Source organism: Solanum stenotomum, chromosome 8 (assembly GCF_019186545.1).
Source record: "Solanum stenotomum isolate F172 chromosome 8, ASM1918654v1, whole genome shotgun sequence".
NCBI classification, from domain to species: Eukaryota; Viridiplantae; Streptophyta; class Magnoliopsida; order Solanales; family Solanaceae; genus Solanum; species Solanum stenotomum.
In genome coordinates, this window is record NC_064289.1 from 52,234,892 (window position 1) to 52,248,958 (window position 14,067).

At 34.9% G+C, this 14,067-nt stretch overlaps 1 protein-coding gene across 3 annotated transcripts in view; it reads left to right on the plus strand.

Moving 5' to 3' along the window:
- Positions 1-14,067, plus strand: part of LOC125875232 (probable serine/threonine-protein kinase PBL9) — a 1,122,098-nt gene that overhangs the window by 532,774 nt on the left and 575,257 nt on the right. The window lies entirely within an intron of this gene.

The window sequence follows — 14,067 nt, forward strand, 5'->3', positions numbered from 1 at the left end:
GTAAGGAAAAGAACAAAATACCCCTCACTATTTTTGGGTAACTTTCCTTAATTGGATAGTATGATTTCAAAAGGGCATATCACCCTCATACGAGCTTAAAAATTAGCAAACTTAGTGGCGTTGGAAAGATAATTCAAAAACCTTTCACTTGATATCTTATGGGCCACCTAACTCATTATGTGCTAAAAGTTATAGTCGTTTGAAGTTGACCTAAAACTTAAAGGAACTTAGGAATGACTTAAATGAACTCTCTTTAGTTCTTTTTTTTTTGGAACTCAAGGTTCTACGTCTAGTGACCTTAACACTTAAGAAAATTTTAAATTCCTTGGTAAAATCCTACTCTAAACGAAGGATGGTTCGAGCCTTAGCTTAAAAAAATTAAGGGGTGTTACAGATCGTGAGGCTCCTTATTAGACCATGATGTCATATTTTTCCCACATATGTTATTACGACTTATTCAATTATAAAGACAAAGGTTTTACCAACATGAAGATAAACAAAATCTGATGCTATCGAGAATATTTTTTGTTTGGTTCAAAACACACTCTTCCCTTTGGTTCCCAACTTAAACCTCTCAAATAAGTCCTAAATTGTAAATATAACTGTCACGATCCGAGTCTACACCCTGGACGTGGCCGACACTTAAGAACCATTGTTGGTCCCCAAGCTAACCCTCATCCTGGCAGACTACAAGCGGAAGACTAACTCAAGCATACAAAGCTTAAAATGAATAAAAATTCATGAAACTTAAATACAAATCTTTAACTCAAAAGAAAACTCTGAATAAAATAAATTATTCAACTCGCCATAAAATAGGGAACTTAAGTCTTAAAAATATTTAATAAAATAAATAAATACTACAGACTTCTCAACTACTAACTATCTATGAAGCCTCTAACTGATAAAGATGGAAGTCGGGACAAGACCCACGACATCCTGAGTAAACTGAAAAGTAAATGAAATCCTCCTGAAACAAGAAGGCTCACCATAGCTAACTTGAACTCTCGGATGTATCAACGAATCTCCTGTTGATGATCCTGAATACCTGTGTCTGCATCATGAAAAGATACAGGCTAAATGGCTCAATACGTGGAATGTACGAGCATGTAAGAGGATTCTAAAGCATAACATAAGCTTGAAACTTAATACAAAGGAAACATACTTACCTCTTTTCAAACTTACTCAACTCAAGGATACTCAAAACTACTCAACTTACTCAACTCAGAAGTATTCAAGGATAAGATACTCAACTCAGAGATAAAATATTCAACTCAATAATAAGACACTCGACTCTTGGTACTCAAACTCTGGATACTCAACTCTACATAACTGAACTCATTTCAATATAAAGTCATTTTAAAACAAGTGCAATATAAAGAAAAGCTGTTTAAAACATGATGTCAACTCTGTGTGTATGCAAGATACAAATAACTCTAGGATGTATGTAAAAATACAAATAAATTGATGTATATAAAAATACAAGTACTGATGTGGGAGTTTCTCTAACCGACAACCATCACATTAGAGTTACTGTGATGATACAACGATCTCCCTCACGCTGCCAGCGCATCCTATACCTTGCCATAGGTATAGAACCTGAACTACTAAGTGGATCCACTAGTCTATGGGAAAATAATTCATCTAAAAAGTATGATCATTTTCTACCCATGATGGCTACATGGTTTATGGGGGCTATGAGTTATCTGAACTCTCCCCCATATCGGTGCTCAATACTACTCACAAAATATACTAGCTCTTTATGTTTTAAAAACATACTTCTTTCTGTGATTTGAGATTAGCGCTCAAAGGCTATCTTGGAAATCAAGGTTTCCTCTCTTGCTTTATTGTGAAAGGATTTACTCTTTAACTGAGAACTAGCCCAAAGGCTTTTTACTGAAGAACTAGCTTAAAGGCTCTTTACTGAAAAACTAGCTCAAAAACTCTTTTGAAAATCTCAGTTTTCCGTTCTTATTTAAATGTGAAAACATTTTAAACTCTTTTGGGAAGATATAGTCCCCATTTACTTTTGAAGAAATGAACTTCAACTTTACTCTTACTCTTTACTCAACTTCAAAGCTTAAGTTTTAAAACAAAGTTTAAACATTTGTAAAAGACTTCTTAAAATATGGTTCATGCCAAATGATGGACATGAATGACTCAATGCAAGGTTTTCAATAACCATAGATAGAACTCAATACTTGGAACTCAAGAACTTCAATGATACTACTAATTTCAAGAATGCTCAACTCAGAGTTCATGCGGAATTATGAGCATGAACTACTCAACTTAATGACTCAAAGATACTTCTCATCTCAAGACTGTTCGACTTATAATATTTATGCGGAATTATGATCATGAAATATTCAACTCAAGGACTCAAAGATACTTCTCAAAAGGGATTAGGAACTCAACACTTAAAGGCTTAGAACTTGAAGATACCACTTTTCTGAAAGATGCTCAACTTACGAAGTTCATGTGAAATTATGGGCATGAAACAACTCGACTCGATGGTCTACATAACTATATGGAACTCATGTATACGACTCTTCTTATTCTAGACTTACTTCCTCAAAACTTAGTTCAAATCGATAGTTGAGCTCAAAGGATTCACAATTGAACTCAAAGGCTTTCTTGAACTTTACTCGTAACTCTCTCTTGAATGTGAATTATGAATTCAAGAGTTATTCTTCATGGTATGAAGGATCTTGTAATGATAAAGTAGACTCATGAATACATTCTCCTCACTCATACTCACTTACTCGAGTCTTGAAACAAGTTATTAGAAATTGTAGAAGACTCATCAAAAGGACTTTCTTAGAATGTTCGAAAGAATTCTCAAAAACTTAACTCTTAACTCTACCTTGAACTTGAATTATGGATTCAAGGTTGTGGTTTTTGATAGGAAAGATCTCATGATGTTTAGGATTGATTTTAGATAGCTAAACATGAGAAAAGATCAAAATTCACTGCTTGGAAACTAGTCCGCGACGCGGAGACGCATTAAAAATTGGTCGCGAAATAACTTTTGAGGCAGAGAGGTCCGTGACCTCTCCGCAACGCGAAGACAACTTTATGAAATGGGGAGGCAGGTCAGCGACACGGAGCCAAGTGCCAGATTTTCCTGACTTTTATCTTCTTCGTTTTCTAACCCCCAATCGCCTAAATTCAATTCTTTTGCTCAACCTTTCTTTAGATGCAGATAACCATCACATGCACACAAGAATCTAACTCAAACTACTCTATGAATCGAAACAATAATCTCAAGAACTCCTAAATCTCATCCCAATTCAAGAATGGAAGCAAATTCAAGAACACATATCAATAACATCAGATTTTCAACTTTCTAGAACGAACTTAACGCTAAAATTTACATGATTGGCATGTGGGTGAACAAACCCAACACTATGGAAGCTTACATACCTAAAAGAATTATCCTCTTGAAGCAACTTGAAGGAAAACCTTTGAAAGATAAACCCTAGCCTTAGCATTTCTTGAATTTCTTGAGCGTAGAATCTTTGGAGTGAATGAGAGGGTTTGATTTATGAAAAACTGATTTTCTACTCATTTAGGGCAATTTAGATGACCTCCTAAGGGTTTTTAGGACTAATATACCCCTAAAGAATAATTAAAACGACTGAGAGTCGGAATAAGTTTTCACCTGGCAATGAGGTCCGTGTTGGCTCCGCATCGCGGAGCTGCTGCCAGGTTTGCGCGACGTTAGTAAATCCTTCATAACTTTTTACTTAGAGCTCGGAATTGAGAAAACTTGGTGGCGTTGAAAAGATAATTCGAAGACCTTTCCTAAGGTATTTGGTAGCACACCTAAATCATCCTGATATAGGAGTTATGGTCGTTTGAAGTCGATCCAAAATTCATACTTAGCTTAACTTGCAAAATTTCAGATTTTGCTATTTCCAATTCGATTCTTTTTGGAACTCAGGGTGCTACGTCTAGTGACCTTAATACTCAAGAAATTTTAAATTACTTGCAAAAATCTCACTCACTACGAAGAACGGTTCGAGTCTTAGCTCAAAAAAAAATTGGGGTGTTACAATAACTTCTACATATTCATGGATAACAAAAAAGAATCTTAAATCTAAAATTCATAATCGGGTTGAATTATTATTAATAGATGTCATTTAATCGAACATTGAATAAATAAATAAATATAATTTTGTGGATAATCATAGGAAGTTTTTTTGTTTTTTTTCACACGGTGTTTGATACCCGGTTTTCCAGCCAACTAATGTAGATTTGAGTTGGAAAGTATCATTTTGGGGGTAAAACGCCCCTACCATATGTTATTTAATCCTCAAAGCCAGAATCCCAAACTTTTATTCAAAGGTGAGAATTACTTTTCACCTACCACTATATTAGATATTAATACTAATAGAAAAATAGAATGAAATTAGTTACAAACTTCAACGCTAATATGTCACTAAATATCTTGTGACTAATAATAACTAATTATTTATTCGATAAATATGAGATATGAATTTTATTGTTTAACTACATAATTTATTCATCGCTAATTTCTATTTTTAGTAGATAAAAACAAGAAAATGAACTTACCTTTTAAAATTGTAACTTTAATTGTGTTAGCAATAAAAAAAGATTATGCAGTTAAATAACAAAACTTATCTCTCAAAGTTGTTAAATAAATTTCACAATGATTATACCTATAGATAGTATATTGATCTAAAATTCTAAGTTGATAATTTACTCTCCAAAATGATATAATTTATTGGTCATTTAAGTAGGTACCTAATGACTTTCTTGAACAATCAACTTCATCTATCCATTTTAATTTTGAAGATGCAAAAGGCAAGTAAATATATGTGACAATAATGTTTTATATAATTTATTGTTACATTGTTTTGACATGTGTCATTTTATATGTTACATTGGTTTGATAAAATTACAAAATTACTCTATTGATGACGCTTGTTTGAAGGAATAAAAAAATATTATTCAACTTGTAATTGCTATCTTGATCTCTAACCTTTTAAAGTTTAAGCTTTTTCACTTATAAAAAATATTGTTCAACTTTTGATTTTTATTTGTTTATTATTCCCAATCATTCAATGGACATGTATGATTACTCAATTTACATCAATAATAACCAGTTTTATTGCATAATTTTACTTGACAACAAATTTGACAGGTACAAAGACTTTGATTGCTTCCTGCTGCAGCACAAACACAATCATGAGGCATCGAACTTGCTGGCTAGTGAAATAGAGCTAGATTTCCACAACTAATATTAGCACATACATCATTAGTCATAAAATTTTCTGGGCAAAATTTAGTATCATCACCTGATACAAAATAATGAGAAGATTACAAATAAATCGACATGATTAAAAAAAATGAATAATTAAAACATATATCTGAACTCATACTTATACATAAAATAATTTCATATGCATTGAATAAAAAATCATACCTAGTGAATTGTCAAATAAAGTGAAAAATATTGTCATAGAGAAAAGAAAAAGCATAGTGAAACTCTTCATGTCTTTTTTCACCATTGAACTTTTGTATGCCATGAAAGTATGAATTGTCGATGCCATTTAGGAACCTTATATAGGGGTTGAAGGAAGATATGAAATTGTGATATTAATTCGTATAATCTTAATAAATCTTTAATTTTTATATCACTTTATAAAAAATATAAATGAATTTATGGTACTCATTCAAATAAGGCTAGTAAATCTATATCTTTAAATTACTGGTCATAAAATATTACTTGTCATAAAATACAAATAAGCTTATGATATGTTGAAATAAAGCTAGTAAATCCATGTAATTAATTGATAATAGAATACAAATGATATTATGTTGTTAGAGCATATTTGGCGTTGCTGCTAAGAACTGCTTATTTCTAAAAAAACTTTTTAAAAAAGACTTTTAAAAACAAATGCTTTTGAAAAAAAAGTAATTTGTGTTTGGCTAATTCATTTGAAAACTGTTGTTGCTAAGAAAATTGTGTTTGACTAATCTTTTGTCAAATTATGAAAAATGGTAAGTATCAATGTACTTTTAATACTAAGATTATTTTATAGAGAGACACTATTTTAAATATTACAAATATTTTGATTAAAATTTCATTTTAATTAAATTAAAATTTACATATTCATTTTTCAATCAATATTATAAATAAATAAATGTAACACCTCGGAATTTGGAAAATGAAAGATTTCACTTGTTTGCTACTGGTTGTGTTCTACGAATCCATTCTACGGGTCATAAATGCTTCTACAAACCGTAGAGTGCATCCGTAGGAAGTAGGTCAAGTTTTAGGAAATTCAAGTCCTAATAACTTGATCAACCTTTGACCAGAACATGTCGCGGGATGTTCTACGGACCATAGATGGGTTCCGTAGAAGCAATCCATACTTGGTGAAATTTTGGGGTAAAAGTGGAATTTTGCGGTTTGGGTATACGTACCGTCAGAAGGTCTCGTTGAAGTTAGATGAATTTTAGGCCCCAGTCAATCAAACTACGGTTGACCAGTATGGTCTGTAAGAATTCTTACAAGCCAAAGGTTGCAATCGTAGGTCTGCTAGACAGTTATTTTAATGGGTATTTGGGTCTTTTTCTTTAAAACCCCAAAAGTTGGAAAGTCCAAAAGAAAAGAAAAATGGACTAAATCAAGTTTCTACGAGTCCAACCAATGAACCGTAGGAATTCCTACGAGCAATAGGAAGGAAGTCATAGACCAAAGATGAGTTTTGGAAATTAAGTTTCTGAATATTGGACCTATGACTTGATAGGATGAACGGTAGAGAGTTTGATGGGTCGTAGGGTTAATTTAGGGATTTGATGTAGGACCTCAAGTCTATGGAAGGGTTTGACGGGTCAACATTGTTTCTACAGACCGTATGAAGGTTCCGTAGAAAGGTCTTAGACTTAGTGAAATTTTGGAGTGAAAGTTGAGTTGTACGATTTGAGTCTATGAGCCGTAAGAAGTTTGAAGGAGCGTAGAAAGGACTCATCAAATTTGGATGAGATTTTATGCGCCAATACTTAATCTACGGTTGACCAGTATGGTTCGTAGAAATTCCTACGAACCATAGATCATAATTGTAAGAACCACCCGACATTTATTTTAAGGGTATTTGAGTCTTTTCATATACTTCTTATTCCTATACTATCTTGTTTTGACCCTAATTCTAAGCCCTATATCTACCATTCACCCTTATAAATTTCTCAAACTCTTTCATTCCCTCAAATCCCCAAATCCTCTCCAAGGTTTTCTCCAAAATCTTCTCTCTAGATCAATGAAGAAGAAGCTAGTTTCTTCAAGTTCAAGTCTCTTTTGTTCATCAATTGCTTATGGTTTTAAGATCAAGGTATTTAGGGAGTTCATCAATGGGTTCCATTCACCCGTTGAGTTCTCAAAGTTTCTTCAATTCTTCAATTCAATTTCCCAAAATTGGTTAGGTTTTCATCTAATTCCTCTTGAGTTATATTTGTACGGATTCAATTGATTGATTAAGATCTTATTTTGATGATTTGGACTCATTTACATGCTTTTAAACTAATCCCATTTGAACCCATGCATGATCTATGATTTTCACTATGAACCCTAAATTGCATGAATTGGAAGAAAATTAAAGGTCTTTGAGTCCTCTTTCCAAACCCACTAAGTTTGCCTCATTTCATCTACGGAGTAAAAAGTTCTGACCGTTTTACCAGAGACTGCTATACTAGAGTGTACTGAGTCTGTGAATGATGACCCCAACCGATGGGTCGTAGGATGAAAGGTGACCCATCTTGTCAAGTCATCGGTAGAGTACTGGAGTAAACTTTTGTGACCCAAATCCAACGGATCCAATCGACAAGACAGAAGTCCACGTATGGGCCGCCGTTTGGACCGGTAAATGGACTTTTGAGCCTTAAAAATTCAATATCAATTCCATGTATGGGATCTATGGTCCATAGGTCGGACCACGAACTGAAAATAGTCCCGTGGAAAGTTTTTGATAGCTTTTAAATAGGGGTAGTTCAGTCTTTTTCTTCCCCTGGGCGATACTACCCATAGACAACCTGCTCAAGGCATCAGCAACGACATTAGCCTTACCTGGGTGATATAGAATACTCATGTCATAATCTTTGAGTAACTATAACCACCTCCTCTGTCTAAGATTAAGCTCGTTCTGACTGAACACATATTAAAGACTCTTGTGATCGGTGAACACATTCACATGAACATCATAAAGATAGTGACGCCAGATCTTCAAAGAAAACACTACATCAACCAACTCTAGATTATGGGTTGGGTAGTTCTTTTCGTGAACCTTAAGTTGTTTGGAGGCATAAGCTATAACTTTGTCATTCTGCATCAATACACAACCCAGTTCAACTCTCGACGCATCATAATATACCACAAAACCTTGTGTACCTTCTGGTAAGGTCAATATTGGGCAGTAGTCAACCTAGTTTTCAATTCCTGAAAGCTTTTCTCACAAGCTTCACACCATTGAAACTTCATTGTTTTCTAAGTCAACTTAGTCAAAGGGGATAAAATAGATAAGAACCCTCAACGAACCTTCTATAATATATTGCCAACCCCAAGAAACTCCTAATATCAGTTGGAGATATGGGTCTAGGCCAATTCTGCACTACCTCTATTTTCTGAGTGTCAACTCTAATTCCATCACCGGAAACAATGTGGCCCAAGAATGCCACAAACTCGAGCCAAAACTCACACTTAGAGAATTTAGCAGACAACTCTTTATCCTTTATAGTTTGGAGATCTTTTCTGAGATGACTAGCATGATCTTCCTCATTCCTTGAATAGATTAAAATGTCATCAATGAATACGATAACAAACATATCTAAATAAGGCTTGAATACTCTATCCATAAGGTCCATGAATGCTTCAGCAGCATTAGTCAAACCAAATGACATGACCAGAAACTCATAATGACCATAACGGGTCCTGAATGTTGTCTTAGGGATATCAATTTCTCTTACTCTCAATTGATGATAGCTTGATTTGAGGTCTATCTTAGAAAAAAAAGTGGCACCCTGAAGTTGATCAAAAAGATCATCAATTCTCGGAAGAGGATACTTATTCTTGATAGTAACCATGTTCAACTAACGGTAATCTATGCACATTCTAAAAGAACCATTTTTCTTCCTCACAAATAACACCAGAGTGCCCCAAAGTGAGACACTTGGTCGAATAAAACCTTTCTCAAGAAGATCCTTCAACTGATCTTTTAAATCTTTCAACTATGTTGGTGCCATTCTATAAGGTGGAATAGAGATAAGACGAGTATCAGGAAGAATATCTATACCAAAATCTATTTCTCTCTCAGGAGGGACTCCGAGAAGATCATCTAGAAAGACTTCTGAAAACTCTTTTACTACTAGAACTGACTGAATAGAAGGTGTCTCAATATTAGAGTCATTAACTCGGACTAAGTGATAGACACACCCCTTGGAAAATAATTTTCTCGCCTTAAGGTAAGAAATAAAATGACCCTTAGGCATTCCTAAACTACTCTTCCACTTTATAACTGGCTCATTAGAAAATTGGAACATGACAACTCGAGTTCTACAATCGACTGAGGCATAACAGGCATGAAGCCTATCCACACCTAGAATGACATCAAAATCTACCATATCTAACTCAACTTAGTCAGCCATGGTATTCTTGTGATTGACAGAAATTGTACAATCACGATAGAATCTCTCAGCTAGAATAGACTCACCAACACGTATAGAAACACTGAATGGCTCAAAAAGTTGCTCAGGAAGAACATCAAAATTCATGGCGATGTAAGGAGTCACAAAATATAGACTCGCTCTTAGATCTAGCAAAGCATAAACATCATAATTAAAGACTTTGATCATACTAGTGACAACATTTGGGGAGTTCTCTTGCACTTGGCGACTAGTGATAACATATAGATAGTTCGCTCCTCCAACTGCCCCTGAAGTAGCTCCTCTAGATGCAGCTTTGTCTGGTGGAGCAATTGAAGAAGATTGGGCTCTATTACCCCCATTACCATATCCTTGCCTGTTCTTAGGACACTCTTTCATAAAGTGACTATTTTTATCACACTTGAAGCAACCAGTGGAGCCATCACGACAAACTTCTGAGTGGGTCCTACCACACTTAGCACATCCAGCAATCCCATTACCTCCTTGTGCCACACTACCTTGAGACTACGCAGGTCTAGCTCTGAAATTTTGCAAATTTCGATTGTTGAACTCACCTCTGTTCCTTGGTACAGGTGCACTAGCAGATGATGGAGAAGGTCCCTTTTGCTTATGTTGGAAAGAAGACCAATTCGCATTACTCTTTTGCTGCCCGGACTCATTCCGTGATGTCTTAGCCTTCTTGTTTCTAAACTCTTCTCTATCCATCAGCTTGTCCTCCCCAATATGTTGCACATGGATCATCAACCTTGCTATGTCCATATCTCCTGTGAGCATAGATATCTTGCCTTTCTTACTTGACAGATGAGACAACCCAACAATGAACAAACTCATCATGTTTTTCATGTCAACAACCATCTCCGGAGCATAGCGGGAACATTGGGTGAACTTAATACTATACTCATGACCATTCATAGATTCCTACTTAAGAGTGAGGAATTCTCGTACCTTTGCTTCTCTCAGTTCACGGGGAAAGAAACACCCCAAGAAGGCCTCATCAAACAAAGCCCAACTCACAAGTGGTGCACCTTCAGCTCTATTCTTTCTCCATTGATCAAACCAAATTCTAGCGACACCCTTCAATTGGTATGCAGCTAGCTCCACCCTCTCAGCATCACCAATGTGCATAATCTCAAAAACCTTCTGAAGCTCTTCCACAAAGTTTTTCGGATCCTTAGTGAAACTTGAACCAGTGAAGTCTAGAGGATTCATCCTTAAGAACTCGCGGATCCTAGACGTATCAGCCCCTTCCTGTTGAACCCCTCTATGTTGCCCAACTTGGTTGGTCACAGCTTGACTCAACATTCAGATAGCTTCCCGGACGACCTCGGACAGCTCTTCGTGGAGACATGATCTGAAAGATACGCGCAAGCACGAATTAGAAGGAAACTTTTATAGAGATAAACTCTATCGCACGAAATAAGTATGAAAGAAGTGAGATAATTCATAAATGTTGCAGCCTCCTAATTATAGATGTGGCGCACTTCACACCGATAACTAGGAATTTAAAGACACGGCTTCATAGACACCCTAGGACTCTTGAACTTAGTGCTCTGATACCAAGTTTGTCATGCTCCAAGCCTACACCCTGGGCGCGACTGGCATTCGAGAACCATTGTTGGCCCTAAGGGAATCCTTGGCCTGGCTGAACTCTTAGCGAAAGACTTACTCATAATAAAATCACTTTAAAAAGTAAACCATAACTCAAGTGATAACTTATATTTTTTTATAAATAAACATTCGACTAGCCAAAGCAGCAACTCAAGTCTCAACATAACCGAATGAAAATGAAAAGACTCATGAACTAGTGTCTTTCTATCTATCTATGAAGCCTCTAATAATTGAGATGGACATCCGGACAAGACCCACGACATCCTAACAAAACTAGAATTATAAAGAAAATAAAAGGAATCCTCAGAAAGAAATGAGGTTCACCAATAACTCTGAAGCTCAACTGGATCAACGAAGCGCTGAATGTTGATCCTGGTTACCTGTATGTGCATTATAAAAGATTCAGGCCAAATGGCGTCAGTACATGGAATGTACGAGTATGTGAGGGGAATTCTAAAACAAGATATAAGCTTGAAATGGAACTGAAGGAACTTACCTCGTCTCAACTCAACTAAACTATTTTCAATATAAAGCAGTAATAAAGATACAGTATAAAGAAAAGCTTTAAAACATGTAGATAACAACTCAGTGTATTGAAAAACGCAATAGTAACTTAGTTTTTGTATATGAAAATACAAGTAACTCTGTGGGAGATTCTCTAATTGACAATCATCACTATGAGTTATGTGATGATATAACGCCTTGCCTTACGCTGCCAGGATCGTCTTATACTTTGTCGGGGTATAGAACCTACTACTAAGTGGATCCACTAGTCTATGCTAAAAGCATTAAGGAATCATCTAAAAAGTATGATCCTTTCTACCCACGTTGGCTACATGGTTTATGAAGACTTAAGTTATCTGAATTCGTCCCCATATCGGTGCTCAATACTACTCCCAAAATGTAACTAGCTCATATGGTTAAAAACATAAATTTTCTCTGGTTTAAGATTATTACTCAAAATCTTTCTCTTAAAAGAGATGGTACTAAAACTACTCATGAAAACTCTTTTGGAAAATGGTGTTTTCTCTAATCCTTAATGTAAAAACATTTGCTCTTGGCAATACTTAGTTTCCATATATCATTTTAAAGAAAATGAACTCACTCTACTCTTTTCAACTCTGTGTTCAAGTCATTTAAAACAAGTTGTAAAACAATCGCAAACAACCTCTTAAAATGACTCGAAGAACTCTCAAGACTTGACTCTCAACTCTACCTTGAATTTGAATTATGGATTCAAGGGTTATGATTCATGTTTATAAATGATTTGTAGATGTTTAGAAGTTGTTTAGAGTAGTTAGAATCAATAGGGAGTGATAGTACACTTTAGAAGGACTCAGACGGGCTAAACGATGAAAAATGGGTGGGGCAGACCCCTTAAATTTCAGAGACTGGATTCTGGCGCATTGCTGGCGCGCCGCCCCAGCCCCTCTGGCGCATCTGGGGCGTGCCAGCCAGTCCTTTCCCAGGTGGTTCCGATGAAATTTTCAACTCGTTTTTTGTCCTTAATTCAATTAGATTCGATTCTTTTTCTATATTTCTCTTTAGATTCAGTTACACAATACATGTACACAAGAATCTACTCAAAAACAACTCTTGAAATCGATATGATTATCTCAAAAACTTATCAATCCCATTCTAATTCAAGAATGAAAGCAAATTCAATAACACCAATCAAGAACATCAAACCTTCAATTTTCTAGAATGAACTTTACGCTAAAATTAACATGATTGACGCGTGGGTGAACGAACTCAATGCTATGTGAACTCACATACCTCTTAGGGATCAAACCCTTGGCGAAATCCGCAATGAAACCTTCAAGAACTTGACAAGATCTTGACCCTTTTCTCCTTCTTTCTCCTCTTGACTTCTTTTCTAAAACCCTAGCGTAATTTAGGATTGTGTAAACTGAACCAAATCAGTTTAGACCCCTAATTATTTACTAAAAATGAAATAAATCTGATAGGGTAAGGAAAAGACCAAAATACTCCTCTTAAATCCGGGTGACTTTCCTTAAATGGACAGCCCAACTTCAAACAGTTATATCTCCCTCATACGAGCTCAAAAATTAGCAAACTCGGTGGCGTTGGAAAGAGGATTCCAAGCCTAACTCATCCTATGACCATGAAGTTGACCCAAAACTCCTATCTTAAGCTTAACTTGCAAAATTTTAGATTTTGCCATTTCCAATTTAGTTCTTTCTATATTTAGCTATTTCAAATTCCGAGGTGTTATAATAAGTTACGTGGGTATTAGTTATACATGTAGTAAAATAATATATTACACATTTACCCTTATCAATTTACTTTTAAATCTATATAAATTTACAACAAATCAAATATTTAATACATGTAAAAAAAGCATTATCAATTTTTTTCTTCAAACTTTTTGTCTTGTTAATTGCTTAATTTATTTTCTTAATTTCTTGTTAACTATTTTCTCTGGCGGCAAGAGCATGGTTAATTATTTTATTGTCAATTAAATTAATTTTTTTGGTTAGTTTCCATGCAACACACTATCAATACATGTATTAATGTATTTTTAATTATTTGTTATTTAATTTATTAGTATTTATTTTAATTTTGTTGTAGTATTTATATAATTATTTGTTTTAATGGGTATAATATTTATTAGGTTACTAAACATTTTTGAAATTAAGAAATAAAAATTAGCTCACTAATGTATTGTAATCTCTCAATACTCCTAACTAAATGATGCATAACTCCAATCAGCTACCAAACAATCCCTTATTACTTAAAAAACAAAAGTTATCTAAATTC